General features: G+C 39.8%; 1 long non-coding RNA gene across 1 annotated transcript in view; it reads left to right on the top strand.

Annotated features, from left to right (window-relative positions):
* The window catches only part of LOC113195666 (uncharacterized), a 33,036-nt gene extending 19,810 nt beyond the window's left edge, over positions 1 to 13,226 (top strand). The window contains exon 3 of the long non-coding RNA XR_003302434.2: positions 13,029 to 13,226. This is a non-coding gene — a long non-coding RNA (uncharacterized LOC113195666). The remainder of the gene's footprint in view (positions 1 to 13,028) is intronic.
* The last annotated feature ends 1,946 nt before the right edge of the window (positions 13,227 to 15,172 follow it).

Here is a 15,172-nt window from a genome sequence, read left to right as displayed (position 1 = left end):
TTCATTCCATTATGATCTGATAGAATGCAAGGTATTATCTCTATATCTTTTGTATTTGCTATGAGTTGTTTTGTGGCCTAAGATAAGGTCTATTTTAAAGAAGGATCCATGTGCTGCTGAGAATAAAGTATAGTCAGTCATTGATGGATGAAATGTTCTACATATGTCTGTAAAGTATAAATTATTACTCATATTTTTTAGTTCTATAGCTTCTTTATTTAGTTTTTGTTTGGTGGATCTATCCAGTAGTGAGAGAAGTGTGTTAAAGTCATGCAATATTATTGTGTGTGATCTATTTGATTCTTGAAATTGAGAAGGGTTTGTTTGATGTATCTAGATGCCCCATTATTTGGGGTATAAATATTCATGATTGTTATGTCTTATTGATATATAGTTCCCTTAAGCAGTATGAAATGTCTTTCTTTGTCCCTTCTCATTAACTTTGGCTTAAAGTTTACTTTATCTGATATGAGGATAGAAACACTGCTTATTTGCATGATCCATATAAATGATTTGTTTTTTTTTCCCCCATCCTTTTACATTCAGTCTGCAGATGTGTTTGCCTATCAGGTGAGTCTCTTGGAGGTAGCATATTGTTCAGTCTTGTTTTTAATCCAATCCACTTATTTCTTTTTTTTTGATTGATGAGATTAGGCCATTTGTATTCAGTGTCATTATTGAGTTAGGAGTTTTATTCCCCATCATTTTGATTTATTTCTGGTTTTTAATTTGAATTAATTTCTCTATTGATTCACTCTTGTTTCAGTGTAGTTCCTTCCTTTGTGGTCTTCACTTTTATTTTTCATAAAATGTCTTTCTGAGTATGTTTCGTAGAACAGGCTTTCTAGTTGTGAATTCTTTTAACTTTTGTTTGTCATGGAAGGTTTTTATATATAGTAAAAATTTTTTAAAGATTAAAAATAAAAATGAAAGAATACAAAACAAAACGAAAACGTACTAATTAAACATCTTAGTCCTTAAAAAACTGATCCCTGAAAAATAACTGGCTTCAAAAATGCTATAAATGAGAAAAAATTATGAATATGTATAAATATCCATGTACCAATAATGTCAGAATTAAACAGAGGGAAAAAATGAGAGAGAGAGAGAAAAAAAAAAAAACTCGATGACAAGTTAAAGAATTCTTTCCATTGGAGTTCAAAGTATTCTCGGCTTCTCTTCTGAGTAGTTTTAGGTGGGGTCATCTGGAGCGTGGTGCTCCACCCTCTGGGATTGCTGGAGTGAGAGAGGTGATCCCATAGGCAAAATTCCTGGGGCAGGGTTTAGGTTTAGGTGGGCTCCAGCCTCTTGCTGAATGCCAGTTGGTCTGGAGATTTTACGTCAGTGCACCTCAAGGGCCTAGTAATTGCTGGTCCACGCTGGAAGACTGTACTCCAGGGATCTTTCCTGGGTTCCATTTATGTGATGGAGGAGCCAATTCTCAGTGCCCTACACCACCTGTGGCCCCTCTATGTTTCGTGGTCTTGAGTTCAGCCTCCAAACTCAATCTCTCCAACCCCACCCTTTTAAATTCCCAGCTGGTCCTATGGATAGTTAGGCTGGAGGGGAAGGGTGAGAAAGCCAGGGGAAGGGTTTCAAAACCAGTTGTCCCCTGTGAAAACCTCTCTCCACATCTGATTTTCTCCTGGTCACTTGGGCACATTCTGTCATGCAGTATGGGATTACCAGGCCTGTATTTCGGTCCAAATTTGGGTTTGCAGGAATTGGCTCCCTCAGCTGCCAGCCTCCATCAGTGGCTGCAAAATGGTTTCTTCCTTGGTTCTCTGAAAACCACCTGCAGAGATGGCAACTTATTCCCCACACAAGGATATTGTGTAACACACCTTTCAGTTTAGCAGGGTGATGTCCTTGATCTCTAGTATCCAGATACACCTCAGGCCTTCTAAAAATGCGGGTTCCTTTAATTCCCTTATTCTTCCACTTTGCTCATGGGGGGAACACTTTGGCCAGTGCTTCTCGCTTGGCTGTGGCAGCAGCTGTACTACTGGGGATGTCTTTCTGATTTTATTATATCCAACTTCCTGAGTCCCTGATTTGTTTTGAATGTCCATTTTTAAATTGCAGTAAAGTCTCTCTTTACTTGTGTGTGTGTGTGTGTGTGTGTGTGTGTTCACCCATCTTGCTGAGAAGCTGCCTGTCTGCTTTCTTAGTTTCATACCACAGAGCAGCCAGGAATGCAAACCCCCTCTATTCCGCCATCTTGAAATCCCCTACACGAGTGATTTAATATATTGTGGAGTCAATATATTGGTAGGTTTATGATTCTAGATGACTAAACATGATAAGAGTTGATGGTTTCCTTTCCTTTTATTTTATTTTCCTTTTTTGGTCATGTTTAGAATTAGAGCTATCTTAGTTCTATTATAAGATTGGTAGCTTTCTATATTTCTAAGTTTCATTTTTATATTTCTACATGTTTTTTTAAAAATCCTCGACTAGATGCTTATCTTCCATACTGTTGCTCAAAAATAACTAAAACTTGAATCTGCTTATCGATTCTATCTTTTTTGTTTTCTGCATTAATTTATTTTGGTTGTTATCTAAATTATCTGTTTTCTCCTTTTCAAAGAATTGTTATCTTTATGGTGCCTTGTTGAATGAACGATTCAATTATTTTTATCCTGTCATCAATAATAAGAAAATTTTGTTATGAATTTTTGCATTTCCAGCATCTGATTCTCTAACTTTGATACACAGTGAGGGTTGTCTCTCTGCTGTAATGTGCCCTTGGTGGGGCTTCATGGGCAAATTCTTCCTGATGTCCCTTAAATGCCACCTTAGTGAGGTCTTTCCAACCAGTTAGCCTCAGTCACATCACTCTGCTTGAGTTTTATTAAAGGTGATCAATGAGTTTTTATTACATGGGATACATGAAAAAAATGTTCTTATTTTTATTATTTTTCAAATAATCCATATCTGCAATTTTTATTTTACTTAGACAAAATAACCGTTTGGGGGTTTGCCCTCTACCTCAAAGTATTTATTTGTTTGTTTAATTTCCAGTTTTATTACTCCATGATATAATAAAATGGCTCATATAAATTTTATGCTTTCAAACTTATTGAGTTTATATTTTTGAGTTCTATTTATGATCATGGTCATATTTTGTAAATATTCCAGAAGCTTAAAAGGATGGCAAAGTTTCCCTTTTATAATGAAAAAGCTCTATGATTTAGATGTTGTATGTTTTTGATAGTTTTTATTTATTTGAGCTGTCAAAGGTTGAGATATGTGTCTTTAAAAAGTCTTCCACAAATTTTGTGTTTCGAGCATCCTTTTTTATTCTTATGTTTCCAGCATACTTTGTTATTGTCACATAAAGTTTCCAGCTGTTAGATATTTATTATAGATTGTAACTTCATTTGGTATAAAACTTTTTTCTTTGACCTATTTAAAGCTTTTTGTCATAAATCCTATTTGTCTGAAACAAGCCAATTCCAGCTCTCTTTTTGTTTGTTTGGCTAAAGAGATAACAATATGGGAATCTCTGGCCAACAGCTCTGATGACACCAGGAGCCCCATTTCTGATGTGCAGAAAATGATAAATTGATACTCAAAAAGCCAGCTGAATATGAACAGGGAGTTTAATGTACCCTATGTTTCAAAGGCTTCTCTTGTAGGGAAAAAAAAGTGGAACATACTAGTGAATCTCCCAGAAGTGCTAAAACCACAACTTTAATGGAGCCAGAAATTACATACCTGCTGATCAACTTATTGTCCGGATAACATTAATAATACCTTAGATAATACCTTAGTGTCCAGATAACAAGATTTTCTCCCACGTATCTCTGTTAGGGATTCACTCTGGACTAAGTAATTTGTACATATATCTATGGTGTGATGATTTAAGATAGACAGGTCCACAAACATACTTAAGGGAGATGGGTAGGGGTAAGGTGTAGGAAGGCCTGGGTGCTCTGGCGGGAAGTTCTGTTCCCTTGATCCTCTGTTAATTTGGTTAATAGTAGTTTGGGACATCTGTGCTGGTTAATTTCATGTGTCAGCTTGAGTGGGTGAAGGGATTCCTAGATAGCTGGGGTACACCTTGTTTGTGAGTGTGTCTATGAAGGTGCTGCTGGAAGGGATTAGCTTGTGAACCAGTCGACTGACTCATGTGGGTGGGGATCATCCAATCCAGTTAGGGCCTGAAAGGGATAACAAAGCCAAAGAAGGATGAGTTTGCTCTACTTGAGCTCAGACATGCATCTTCTGCCCTTGAGTATCAGTTCCCCTGGTTCTTGACTATTCATGGTCTCGCACTTGCACAGTCTCCTCTTGGTCCTTGGGCCTTTGGGCTTGGACCAGAACTGCACCACTGGCTTCTGTGAACCTTTAGCTTGCAGACAGCTTCCACAATTGTGTGGGCCAATGTCATATAATAAGTCTCTTTCTGTGTGTGTGTGTGTGTGTGTGTGTGTGTGTGTGTATCCCTTTGTTTCAGTGTCTCTGGAGAACTAATACAACATTCTTGTCCACTCTTACCAAATCCTAGTTCTGGTACTGGGGTGTTGGAGTAGAAGATCCCCATTGTGGGGCAAAGCTCTGAGAAGGTATTCTCCATGAAGCAAAACCAAAATCAATTTTTAGGTTGGGCATCATAGCATCTGCTTATGGCGGCAAACCCCGACTGAGTTGCAGGAGACTTATGTGGCTATCACCAACTCTGACCTGCCGTATGTCACTCTTCATTAGGTTAAAAATGGGCATGAGTGTGGTCGGGAGCCTCTCACTTAAGTCCCTTGTACAGGTGGATGAGAAAATGTGGTCGTTTGTGACACGGTAGGAAATGTTTGGATGGAAAATGCAAAATCAAACAAAACAAAATGGTGTAACTGAGAATAGTGAAAACTGCAGCCACCGCCATCCCACCCACCCTCTGTGGAGTGCTGTTGGCAGATCATCTATATGTGTCTGTTTTTGCTGCAGAGTTCTTCCTCATCTAGTACCCACATTGTCAGGGGCCCATGACTCATGACTGATTGGCAGAGGGGATTAAAGGCCCTGCCATTGTTGATCAAATGCAATAACAACAACAACAACAACAACAATGGCTAGAGGCATGGCTCAGTGGTACAGCATAGGCCTGGCATGCATGAGGCCCTGTGTTTGATCCCCCGAACTGCAAGAAATTTAAAAAATAATAATAAAAGAAATTTAAAAATGAAAAATAACTAAATCATGATAATAACAACAACAACAACAAAAACAACAATGACCCCAGACCAGAAAATTCCACAGATACAGTACTAAGAGACTGAAAGAGAAGGAGAGAGAAAACAGTTTTATTATTGAATAAGTGTTAAACCAGAATGTGGTGCATATCACAGGCGAACCATGAAGAGATTGCTAGGCAGGAGGAACCTCACCCCCTTCTATGGACAAGCAGATGTGACACATTAAATGCATCTTTTCAAGATCAATAATAACCAGTTCTTAAATAAGAGGACAGCACCTATTGTCACACATAGTTCATCTTAATTTTTTTCATGTCATTGGGGAGACCACCGTGTTAACTTTATGTGAAGGAAAAACAAACTTCACTGTTGAAGAGTCTAGTGATTTAGTCATCTTTCTCTTTCTGGTGAAGAGGGACAGTCCTGACAAATACTGATCTCTTTTATGGATGTGAATTTCTATCACCAAAGGGCAACTTTTCAGACACTCCTGTGACTGCAGTTTCTCAAAATAGTCAGGGTCGAATAATCAATATGCCAAAGAGACATATTTGAGGTAGAGTATTCTGGTTTCTACAGTCAGATTTTGAATTGGTTGTGAGATAGGAGTTTAGGAAGACAGAGAAAACATCGAATGTTAGTAAATAAATAAATAAATGCCATAAAACAAACAAACAAAAAACCACCCATGAAACTTTGGAATGCAGGAAATACCCAGAACCACTGGAATTCAAAACAAACAGCTGGAAAGCAACCCATCCCACACCACCCTGCAAGCAGCTTGCTGATTGGCTGATGAAAAGGCATCAAAACCTCAAGATAACCGCAAGGCCTCTGGTGGCAGGGTTAAAGCATGCCAGGGCAATGTGCACACCAAGGGAAACTGGAGCAGAAGTGCTCAGCCTGCCCAGACTCCACCTCTAGTGTGCCGTCCCCCCGCCCAGCTACTCTACACACATTAGAATCCCAGAGGAAGAGGTTCCCTCCCTCCCATCACCTGCCCTCCCTCCCTCCCGTTCTCAAGTATGCATTTCGCTCCACAAGGAATCTCTTGCTCTCTTCCTCATATGTGATGTGTCATTAAATTCTTTTCTGGGACATATCAAGAGCCTGAAAGGTCCAAGGAGAGGTCTCTTCTGCCCCTGGAGAGCCTTCCTCAAGCAACCACCCCCATCCCAGGTGGTGACAGTTCTGCCATCAGGACACATCAGTTTCTGCACTGGAACTGGAAGACAGGCAATCAGTCGCCCTCCATGTTTGCTCAGAAAGACAGTTGCCAGGTGCTTGGGGAAATATGTCTGAGTCAGGAGACTGACCTGTCAAATGAACATTACAGGAAGCCATGTTTGGGACTAGGTTCCTGCCCAAGGTTCCTACAAGTCAAACCGCAACTCAGCTGTTCTCTGACTTTTCAAGGAATCAGAAGAGAAAGATATAACAGCCACAGGGAAATTGCCTCTGCTTTAGTCCTGACAAAACAAAAACAAACCAAAAGTCATCTGCTAATCAATTCGTCCCGCCTTAAAGGAAAAGTGGCTTTGAAGTGACCAGTCTGCTGTTTGTTCTTTGTCTCTGCTCTCTCTAACCCTCCTCTGTCGACAGCACCAACCTCTCTGGTTCAGCCCATCAGAACACTTATTGCATTTTGTGAAATGAAGTGCTTCCTGGTTCTAGAACTGAGAACACTGTAAGCCAATTAAATCTTTAAGTTGTTGTAATTTTGTCCTTTGACAAGTCTGATTCAGCCAATATAAAGATACATACATTTGCAAGGCGTAGTAAAAAAAACTTTGAGAAATAAAAAGGAGATGGGGAGAAATCTCTTCCGTTATTTTGAACAGGAAGAATTAAGCCTCTTGTTCTTAATTTGCATTTGCCTTTATATATCATTTGAACTCGGGAAACTGAAGGGCCAGCCTACATTCATGACCCCTGAAGGACTCTGCCAAGGTCACCATTGAAATCATACAACCAGACTGCCTTGAGACTGGACCTCACCAGCAGCATGAGCCACGAGGAATAGTAGAGAATTCGTTATTCAATATTCCTTCCCCAGATATCTTGAGTATCAGTAAACCTCACTTTAAGGAAACATGCTTTAGGAAAATATGGGTTGTTTTTAGAGATTTAAATTGAAGGGAAATTTTAGTAATAGCTATCATTAATTTAGCACTTAATATGTGCCAGATTCCTGCTAAATACTTTGTATCTGTAAACTCATTTGATTCTCAGAAAAATCTTTTGAGATAGATGCTATTATTAGTTTCATTTTATAGGTGTTGGCAAATAATTTTAAAAAGGTTAAGTAATTTGCCCAGATTCATATCTAGGAGATAGTAAAGTGAGATTTGAAACTCAACTCTCTCTGACTCAAAGGATTAAAAAAAAAAAAAGGTTATTTAACAGTCACACAACAGCCCCTTGCAATGATGCTATAGAATGCTTCCCTTGCAGTAAATAACAAGTTCCTTTGTAGCACAGAGAAGAGAATTAGATTTGTCCAAAGAAGCTGGGGGCCATGTCATATAATTTCTAGAAAAGAGGGGACTCTTGGAGCAGCATAGGATTAAACCCTTCCTCTTAGACTATTTCCTTCCATATCCATGAAAATAGGTGGAGATAGAATATGAAGCACTTCTCAATATTCAAATATACCCAATATTTACAAATTATTATTTAGGACGGTAGTATCTACAGAAAGAATAATGGACCTTGAAAATAGGCCTTATCTGTAGCACAAGAGGTGAGGCGCCTTTGGAATTTCAATGCCTTCTTTGGCTTATACAATGATGCTAAGCAAAGGAACTTTAAATGTTATTTCTTTCTAAAACCCCTTCAAAGAAGAGGTACTGCTATCAAGCCATTTCCACTGTTCCAGTACCTCCTGCTGACCCTGCAGGCTTTCCTCTGTCCTAGCATGCCCACTGTGGCCTATGACTTGTTAAATCTACCAAAGAAATGTATCTCTGACTCTTTGGTCAGAGGAAGCAGATCTGCCTGAATGTCCATAGGAGCACTAAGACCCTCTAAGCCAAAGTAAAATGGTCAAAGTAGCCTTTCTGGTTCTCAATGTCTTTCCATCCTTGCTGAGAATTTAAGTACTACCTAAAGTACTGGTTGGGCAGCATTCCAGAGTTTTCATCCACATTTAAGCCCTCAGAGTCTCCTAGTGATCTCTCCAGGCCTGATCCCAATCTCATCACATATGCCACTTATGCCTGTCGAGCTGAGAAAGCACAGACCTGTCTTGAGTCAGAGGCCACACTCTCACATCAGATAATCTGCGCTGTCAGGGGAAGGGTGTTCTTTTAGACTCAACAGCCTAGGCGCCTCCTGGCTGAACCTGCATTGCCTCTGTGCATGCTCATTACCAGGGGCCATGTTCCTGCATCTTCCAAGGTTCTCCAGAATGATTCAAGCAACCAGCATGTTCCTTCTTTCCAATTATCCAGCTCCAGAGGAAGGCCACAGGGAACTAACTGTATGCCAATGCGCTATGCTAACTTCACACAGTATGTCCAGCGGGGAACAGGGAGCCATGAAGGACCCTGGTTCAGAAACTAGCTGACAGAAATGGTGTGCTTTTAGGAGATAAGTGCTGGCTTTGCTTTAGAGAGCTTTCTGGGTGTTGCTCTGACCAAGCACATTCAGGACTTCATGGTTCAGTGTTATAATAGGGGCGTTGCTAACTTGAACCAAGTATGATGTGTGTGGCATCGTGCTAAGTGCTTCACCTACATTATCTCAATCTTCCCAAGAATTCTATGAGGTCCGTGGCGGCAATTCTACTGTGGGTGGGGAGGTCACCTTGCCCGAGGCCACACAGCCAGGCTGAGCCAGGGTTCACACTGGTGTGCTTGGCTTTAGCATTCACCCTTGACTGTGGCTAGGCTGCAGATGCTGCATTGGCAGGCAAGCGCAGGAGCTGGATTTTGTTGAGCCTGGCAGTATTTTAAAAAAAATGTTTTAAAATGTGAGCCAATATTTAAAATGCAAGTAATTTCACATTTAAATGCATACAAAATTCTAACATCTCTTGTCGATGGATATCTAACGACACGGGGCCCTCGAAGTCTCCCATCTCCTGGAGCTATTAGCTTCCCTGTTGGAAGGGGCACGTGTTGCCCAATTTCCTAAAGAGCCAGTCAGCAGTCTGGTTCTGTTCACATACCTGTGATTCCTCCGTGTTCCTGAATTGCCCAGCTCTGCTATTCAAGCCCCTCTACTATGATTTTTGGGCGTTAGGTGTGCCCTATACCTTGTATAGCCCTAGAAATCGAATTCTGGGCTAACACCATGTCACAAGATGGCTAGCCACAGATAAACATTAAGTGTGAGCTGCAAATGGCTTATGACAGATAAATTAGTTTATGGTTAATTCCAAAGTCAGTTTATCTCCAAGGAGGGTGGCAGGGACTTTTAGAGATTTAAATTGAAGGAAAATTTTAGTAATGGCTATCATTAGGAGGACTAGGGACAGTGCTGCAAAGTGACCGGTGACCTGGAATTTACTCCAGGTTCTCTCACAAGCCACATTGAGTCTCTTCTCTTTTCTACATCTATAAAAGGGAGAGAGTAGAACAATGTCATTGTCAACTCTGGCTCTTCTATGCCACTGCCTTGGCATCAGTCTTCACAGAAGGGACTGAGTTTGGGAGTGCATCTTGCAGAGGTGGACAATGGGTGCAAATGCACAGGCAAGTAAGCAAATAACTATGGCTGGCTCTGGTTCTTAGCAGCTGGAGGCCGTGGACCCAACCCAGTAAAGAGAATCAGCTCAAGTCACGGCAAATGTTCTGGATACCAGAACTTTCCTTTACATTACTTGGCTCTTTATTTAGAGACCATAACAGGGACATCTGAAAACATTCTTTGCCAGAGGAAACACCTCACTCCAAATAATATCACTGGGAACTATATTAGAAAGAATTTCACAATCTTTCGGTACATTCAGAGGAACCCACAGGAACTATATTGTTTTATACTCTTTCTCTCACTCTTAAAATGCACAAACCTTATCACAACAAAGTGAGCCTGCTCCAATTAGAGAAGTCATGAAAAATAAACAGATATCCACAAGACTGCTGTAAAGGAAATCAAAATAAGTCAACAGATCAGGCAGACGTCCAAGAAAATTCTCCTATACATTTTCCTTATATGCTCTTTGGTACAGCTGCGATCCTATAATTCTCCCTACCCTGTCATAAACTTTCTGTGTATATTTCAGTGGTTGCTAAGAATAAACCTTATTTTCTCTTTTAGCAAAGTGGTATGTGGCTGCTGAGGTCTAGTTGCTTATCTGCAAACTCGACCTCAGGCATGACTTCCTGGTATCTCTCAAGTTTGGGAAGAATTGGGGATACAAATGAGGACTTTTGGGGATACAGATTAAGGGCTTTGGGAAATTAGAAAGGGGAGTGTTTAGAAAACAAAAATAACGTGCCAGACTGAGAGATGGTGCATGTGTGAGGTACACGCTGTCATGGATTCTGTAAAAAAGAAGTTAATGACCTAAACTTGCTATTAATCATGCTCTTTCATTAGGTCATCAAGCCCTTAAATAAGTCCCATTCTGTAGAATGACTTTCTTTGGTTCCTCTACGTAAACCCAGCATAACAGAGAACAAAGACCCCAATATTGCTGGGTGCAGGGGTGCATGCCTGTAATCCCAGTGACTCAGGAGGGCTGGAGATGTAGCTTAGTGGTTAATCCCTGCTAGGTTCAATCCCCAGGACCACCAACAACAACAACAACAACAAAAACAAAGCCCATATGTATATATCCTTCCTTCTACTGACACTAATTTCCTCTTCTTTTCCTTAAAAAAAAAAAAGCAAGATTTAATTTGGTAAACTGTTCGTCCATGTAGCAACCAATTTGCTGGCAGCTTCTGTTGCAGCTAGTAGGGGCATGTGACTAAATTCCTGCCACTGAAATGGGCGTGGAAATGATGTGAACATTGAAGAAAGGGGCTCATGCTGCACCCTCCATTTCTTATGGTGTGGATACGGCAGTAACTGCAGCTGCCACCTGTACCAAAGATAGGAGCCGTTCGGGAGGCAAGAGTTGACCCAGCGCCTGTGTCTTGGGATGACATTAGGGAACAGTGCATCTGTCTGCTCTGGACCTCTAGCCTGTCTTTGGACTCTTTAGAGAGGGAGAATTAAATCTCTGTCTTATTTGAGCCACTTTTTTTCTTTACAGGACAGTTAAGCCTGCACCCCAGCTCATATATCCAGGCTCTTCCTTTTAGTATGTTTTTAGCTTAGCTCATGACTGTAAAGTCATTTACCCAATTTGTCATCATCTTTGCATAGCTGCAGCACGAGGTTTCTCCTGAGTGACTTTCCAGTTTAAGTCATTTCATGATCTCCATCTGGCTGTTATTTTAACTCCTCCCTCTTTCCTTGCTCATTCTCTCCCTCTTTCATGGTTGACAAGCTCTAAATAATTGGAGAACAACCAGAGTCAGAAGTCATGGAATTTCTTGGCCCGAGGGAGGGTGGGCTAGAGGAGAAAAGTGATGTGAATGAGGTTTTAATGTGAAAATGAAGGCCTTAATTACCTGGAACTCGGCTCATCGTAGCTGCTATTAATGTGAATGCTTTTTACCAAATCTTAAGAAAGAAGAAAATCATGACTAAAGAAGCTGCTTAGGTAGAGATCATTCAAAAAGAACCAGTCACTTAGATCTGTGCCAGAGTTTCAGCCCACATCCGCATGTGATGTGATGAGAATGTGTCCTAGTGGCTCTGAGGCCATCTCAACATCAGAGTCCCTGCTTTGTCAAAACTGTTACATTTTGGAGATGAAAGAAGCTTCTCCCACAGAAATATTCTGCAGCTGGGGTTATAGCTCAAGGGTAATATCAGTGATTATCCAGCATGTGCCAGGCCCTGGGTTTGATTGCCCGCACCAAAAAACGACGACTCTATAAATGCGCAATACTACTTGTACATGGATGTTCATTGTAGTGTTTTTGCACTGATTAAAAAAAAAAAAAGAAATTGGAAACAACCTAATGTCCAATAGGAGTAAGATTAACTAAAGTATGGTTTATATCATTATAAAAGGCAAAGCAGCCCCTTCCTAGAAGATACGCCTGAAGGCCTGTATGTACTGACCTACAAAATTGTCCATAATGTATTGATAGTAAAAAATGATTATATTTTTGATAAAAATTTAAAACTGAGGTCTTTACACCTTAGAGTGTGAAAAAGAACTTCACATTCAAAGGTGAAAAGCCCTTCTGTGTTCATTGATTAAAAGAATTAATAGTGTTAAAATGTCCATACCACCCAGACAGATTTACAAATTCAATGCAATCCCCATCAAAATACCAATGGCATCCTTCACAGAAGTAAAAAAAAAAAAATCCCAAAATTTATATGGAAACACAAATGATCTCAAATAGCTAAAATAATCCTGAGGAAAAAAGACAAAGCTGAATGGATCACACTATACCTAATTTCAAAATATATTGTAGAGCCATGGTAAATAAAACAGTGTAGCATAGGCATAAAAACAGATGTGTAGACCAATGGAATAGAATAGAGAACCCAGAAATAGACCCATGCACCTTTGCCAACTGATTCTCAACAAAGTTGCCCAAAACATACATGGGAGAAAGTATAGCCTCTTCCACAAATGATACAGGGAAAACGGATATCCACATGCAGAAGATTGAAACTTGACTATTATCTCTGTACAAAAATTGACTCAAAATAGATCAAATAACTTCATGTAAAAACCTGAAGCTAGTAGAAGAAAGCAGTGGGAAAACATTTCAAGATATTGGCACTGGCAATGACTTTTTTTTTTTTTTTTGACAGGGCCCCCAAAGCACAAGAAATAAACACAAAAATTGGCAAATGGAATTATATCAAATTAAAGCTTCTACACTGCAAAGAAAACAATCAACAGTGAAGAAAGAGCCTACAGAATGGGAGAAAATATTTGCCGCCTCCATAAGGAACTCACAAAATTTAACAACAAAAAACCAAGTAAGCCAATTAAAAATGGGCAAATGAGCTGAGTAGACCCTTCCCCAAAGAAGAAATACAAATCACACTATTATATATTATATAATGAACCAATACAACTTTAAAAAAAAAACAAAGAAGAAGTACAAATGACTGATAAATGTATGAAAAAAAGCGAATGATGCTCCTTAGCCATCAGGGAACTGCAAATCCATACTACTATGAGATTCCACCTCCCCCCAGTCAGAAGGGCTATTCTTTTAAAAAAAAGTATTAGAAAAGGTTATACTCCATGAATGTATAATATGTCAAAATACACTCTACTGTCACAAGAAAAAAAGAAAAAACAAAACGAGCCAAATGTAAAAAGTAACAAATGCCAAGGAGGATGTGGAGGGAAAGGAACCCTTAAAACTATTGTGGAAATGTAAATTAGTATAACTGCTATGGACAGCATTATGGAGTTTCCTCAAAAAACTAAAAATGGATCTACCACATGATAGATCCAGTTATATTATTTCCAGTTATAATCTTAATATTAATATATCCAGTTATGTTATTTCTAGATATATATCCAAAAGAAATGAAGTTGGCATACTAAAGAAACACGTGCGTGTGCGTTTTTACTGCGGCACTATTCACAATAGCTATGAAATGGGCTATTCAATCAGCCTTGGTACTCATCAGTAGATGAATGGATAAAGAAAATGTACTATATATATATATATATATATACAGAATATATATATATATATATATATACAGAATAGAGTATTATTCAGCCATAAAGAAGAATGAAATCGTGTCATTTGCAGCAAAATAAATAAAACTGGAGGACGTCATGTAAAGCAAAAATATGCCAGACACAGAAAGACAAGTATGACATGTTCTTTTTCATATGTGTAAACAAAAGCAAAAAGACATCCTAAAAGTATAATAGTAAGTATGCAAGTCTGGGGAAGGGTGGGAAAGCTGGGGGGCCCCAGAAGAGATGAGGGTATAAGAAGGGAGAGTGGATATGATCAATGCATGCCATATGGAAAATCACAACCCCATTAACATGTATAATTAATATGTGGTGATAAAAAAGCCAATTACTGTAAATGAGGGAAATATGAATAAACTGTAGTTTAGTAGAGAGTATCATTACCAGTATTAATTTCAATATTAATCACTACCTTATACCTAGAAAAATAGTCTCGAAAGAGATTCGTTGGATTATTATATAATGATTACCTGTGATGAGCAGAATTAGGAAAGGTAGTGTTTTAGTCAGCTTTTTCGTTGCTGTGACTAAAGGATCCGACCAGAGCAACTGTAAGGAGGAAAAGTTTATTTGAGGGTTCTCAGTTTCAGAGGTTTTAGTCCACAGAAGTCTGGTTCCATCCCTCAGGGCTCCAGGTGAGGCTGGAAGAGTGTGGCAGAGGGAAGCGGCTCACATCATGGTGAGACTGAGCAGAGAGACTGCAGATCCAGGTACAAAATATATACCCCATGCCTTTATATGTTGGATATTTGTCAATTGCTTTTAATTTTATAGGAGCTCCCAATGCAAGGTTGCCTTGAGTCACAGAGAAGACTTTGAACTTGAACTTTGGGCAGTCTCGGAACTGTGGAGATTATGGCGACTCTTGGGAGTGGACTAAATGTATTTTGCCTTGTCAGATGAGTGTGAGCTTTTGGGGACCACGGGCGAAATGTTATGGTTTGGATATGAGGTGTCCCCCAAAAGCTCCCTGATGGGATTAACCAGATGTTAACTAGAGGCAGGTGGATGTGGCTGGAAGAAGTGGTTAATCGGGAGCATGGCTAGGGGTCTATATTTTGTGTCTGGAGCTGGAGTCTCTCTCTCTGCTTCCTGATTACCATGATGTGAGCTGCTTTCCTCCGCCACCCTCTCCTGCCTTGATGTTCAGCCACATCTCCAGCTTCCCCCCACAAGAATGGAGCTGGCCTTCTCTGGACTAAGACCTCTGAAACTGTGAGCCCTCAAA

This window comes from Urocitellus parryii, chromosome 11, assembly GCF_045843805.1.
Source record: "Urocitellus parryii isolate mUroPar1 chromosome 11, mUroPar1.hap1, whole genome shotgun sequence".
NCBI lineage: Eukaryota > Metazoa > Chordata > Mammalia > Rodentia > Sciuridae > Urocitellus > Urocitellus parryii.
Note: the sequence above shows the minus strand (reverse complement) of the source record. Positions and strands in the feature narration are given on the sequence as shown.